Here is a 3,853-nt window from a genome sequence, read left to right on the forward strand (position 1 = left end):
TTTACATGGCCTTTTTTCAATCCATTTTTTTGATCGATCTGAATTGGTTATTCATATCGTTTCAAGGGTCAAATAGTAAAAAATTATATTTTTAAAAAAACAAGGGCAAAATGACCGACACGTGCCTATCCGATCCGATCCGATCCGATCCATCCGGATCGGTATCATACCGTCCCCTAAAGCCATGCTTCGCAGTTCGCACATCCTGAAGTTTTCCGCTCTTATCTTCCCTTTTCTTCTCTGCAACCCCTTCCCAATTAGGGCACTTTCTTGTCAAGATCCAAGGTCTAACCTGAATTTCGTCTATGACGGCCTTTTTTTCTATCAATCTGCATTTAATTGGTTCTGTTTTCTCTTTTTCTTAAGAAGAGATTCTGGATAAACTTTTGAAGGTTTATTTCAGTTACAGATTACTGTTTTTGAATGTGTTCTTCTTCATTCCTTATTCACTGCTGAAATTTCGAACCTTATCTTGTATTGACTCAGGCACATAACTGCCATGGATAATGAGATGACATATCTGGTTCATTTCCTCGAACATTAAGCTGACGCGGAAGGTTACTCCAGAAATGGTTGCCGCCCTTTTGAGCTACGATAATTGAATGCAGGTGAGTGGTCTTCCTTTCAACGAAGATGCCAAATTAAATTCAATTTTCTTATGGCAGAAACATATTCACTACAGTTTGTTATCAAGATCCGTAAAATCATGTCCTTTGTCAGCTTAATTTATAGGATTTCTTCCTTCCTCTACGTGTTTACTGATTTCCTGAAAAAATGTTCTTTTCTAGAATTTTTGATGAACAGTCGATGTTCCCCACCACTTGGATTGGATTGTTCGGCTTAGCAGACTATGGTCTGAATGATCTACCTTTGGCCTGGTCTTCTGATCCGAACCTGAAAATACTGGTGGTTGCGATTGCTTTCTTAATGGCGTTGCTTGCTTTCAGCATCTCTCTGTACAGTTTATGGTGAATATCTGTTTTGTTTTTCAAAAACTCCTAGACCCAATTCAAAATGTGCTAAATATGGTCTAGAATCAAAATGCTATATACCCTTTAACATGCCTGGCTATGGCATCAATAAGTGGTTACTACAGAGTACAGACCAAGCACAAAAAGGGAAGGGAAGAGAAAAAAAAAAGGGCTACTTCGAGCAGATTTTGTCAAAGTTCATGGGAAGGTGTTCAAATTTTGTTCTTGTGTGTAAAATTGTGAGACAAAGACTGAATATCAGTTTTTCCAGGTGTTATAGGCTCTCATCCCATGTCGATCAAGCTTTATCCCAATTAATTGGGGTCGTCCATGTAAATCCTGCTTTGCCATCTTCACTCTGTTTAGATCGTAAGAACTTTGACAAAAAAAATGAATTTCCCAGATCCATGATAGATTTTAGAAAGTAAAATGTCAGTGAATTGCATTGTTAGGTTCAGTCCATTTGGCTGACAAATTCGTACCAGTATGTGCTAGACATAATTTAATTTCTTTGTTAAGAATCAAGGCTTCCATTATAACACATGATGGGCTACTATTTGTTGATGTACGATGTCATTGTTGATGTACGATGTCTTGTATTTCGTAACAGTTTAATCCAAGGAGTACTGGTGCAGCGCATCGACAGGCAGGACGGCGGTCCCGCTAGCCGGTTAGGGGGCCGTGGGGCCCACTCGAATTTTTTTATTTGAGTGCAGTTGTGTACTTTACGGAATAGGGTTTTTTCATTTTATATTTGTAACGATGGTTTCTTTCTCTGTAATGCAAGCAATACTGAGAGGTGTGAGGGAAGAGCGTTGTAACCCTATTTTCCATTGATAGCGAAGCAGGATCTCATCTCACCGAGGACGTAGGCAATGTTGCCGAACCTCGTAAATCTGTGTGCATTACTTGTTCTTGTATTTTCATTATCTTCTGCATCGTTTTAGGATTGCGTTTGTACACTATTATCACTTCAATATCCATGCATCCCAGTTTTGAACCATGGTCAAGGTAACTATGTGAAAAACATTGCAACCCATAGACAGAATATGTAGTAATTTACATTTATAAGGGTTTAACACTTTTGACTATCAAACATGGAGGACTCTGATCTTATGTATCACCAATTTAATCCTATTGGTTACATTTGGTACTCTTATTTCTCATTCAAGTTTGTATCACCTTACAACTCAAGTTAACTCCTTATACCAACTAAATGGGGTTGGCTATAATGCAGCGCGCGCTTCCGGGTGCGTCTTAGCATAAGATCAAAAATATAAAGTTTTGGGATCCATGCAAAAGGATTTGGTTAATGTTTTTACGATGCCAGATGGCAACCAGATGCACCAACCCTCCTCCTTTATCCAGGCTTGGGACCGGCAACTTAAAACACTGGCAGAGTTTATGCTAAGTTTGTATCACCTTCTGCTTGAAATAAATCTTGTTAATCTCTTCATCAAAATTTGCTAATGAATGAATCCAGGTACATTATGAACCAAGCATGGTCAGGAAAGTGGTGAAATCTAATTTAATTCCTTTCACTTTGGGCAGGAGCTTTGGAAGCAGATTAACAAGCATATATCTTTGAAGACAAGTGAATTTCATCAGACCAAGTTAGGAAGAAGACCAAAGTTTTGTTATTTGGTTATCTTTCTTCTAATGATTCAAAAAATGTTTAATCCTTCTTTTGAACAGAATCCCTTGCCGTATGTGATTTGCCCCTTAGAATTTATTTATGTAAATACAGCTGATTGTATTAATTGTAAGTTAAATTTGTAAATAAAAGAAAGTTTTCAGTTTGCAATGGTGGGTTTTCTTTTCACAATCAGCGCCTCATACTTGGAGATTCTCATTGCACGTTCCTTATAGAATTTCAGCTTGATCCTGCCTATTATTTTGGTGCATCTTTTGCTTTCCTATCTCTAAATCCCTTTCATAATATGCATGTATTACAATCATTTTATTTTACTTTGGAAATATTTATGGGTTGCACCGAAGAGCTATCTAAAATGACCTAACATAAAATATGACAATGTAAAAACCACTTTAGGTTTTGAAAGGTAGGGTGTTTTGGATCCACCTTTTCAAGTTGTTCTAACTTTTTTCTTTTTTGGTGAATAAATAATTCATTACCAAGCGAAGAAAGAAAAAGATTACAGCCCCTAGAAAGGGGAGGGGGAAGAAATCAGAACTATCTCATTCTAATAAGTTGTTCTAACTTATTAGAATGTGTTCCATCTTATATAAAGTGGTTGCCCTGCCATCTTTTGTTTTGTTTTGCAGGTTGCTAGAATTATTTTCTATTGAAAAATTTCTTTCTATTGGTTCTCCTAACCCTGTTTGATGACATATCCAATCAAAATCATCCATCTTACATGGACCCTCCAAATCCACCTTGTGTATGGTCCTCTTTTCAGCTCACCCTATACCGTATCATAGAATGTGTTTTCCCTCATTAAAGACAGCCATTTACTTTTTTTCACTTAATAGAAAGAAATTAGCAAGAAAAGATACCTCTTTATGGCACAAAATGGAAGGCTATCAAGTTGACACTTGCTATCTTAGGAGATGGTGAGGTGAACACTTGAAACCCCTTCAGTGAATTTGATATTCTGTGATTTGGCACAAACATGTTGCACACAAACCATTACCAAACAATTTTGACCATGTTTATGTTGTTACCAACAGTTGATGCATTGTCACATTGTCTCATAATTTTGAAATTTATCTTTCATGCATGAATACTAGTCCATCTTTCGGTAAGTTGCTCAATACTGTCATAATCACTTGACCAGAACTGTATTCTAGAACAATGTATCAGCCTCACCTCTGCTTAGTGGATGGTATGATTCAAGTGAGAAACAGGACAACCAGTTTTTCTG

The 3,853-nt window shown here is 37.1% G+C and overlaps 1 long non-coding RNA gene across 1 annotated transcript; it reads left to right on the top strand.

The window, feature by feature from the left end:
- The first annotated feature begins 204 nt into the window (after positions 1-204).
- Positions 205-2,775, top strand: LOC122058315. The gene is made up of 3 exons (XR_006133721.1): positions 205-392; positions 487-608; positions 2,523-2,775. It is a non-coding gene; the product is annotated as an uncharacterized LOC122058315 (long non-coding RNA).
- Positions 2,776-3,853: the final 1,078 nt, after the last annotated feature.

Source organism: Macadamia integrifolia, chromosome 12 (genome assembly GCF_013358625.1).
Source record: "Macadamia integrifolia cultivar HAES 741 chromosome 12, SCU_Mint_v3, whole genome shotgun sequence".
Classification (NCBI taxonomy): Eukaryota; Viridiplantae; Streptophyta; class Magnoliopsida; order Proteales; family Proteaceae; genus Macadamia; species Macadamia integrifolia.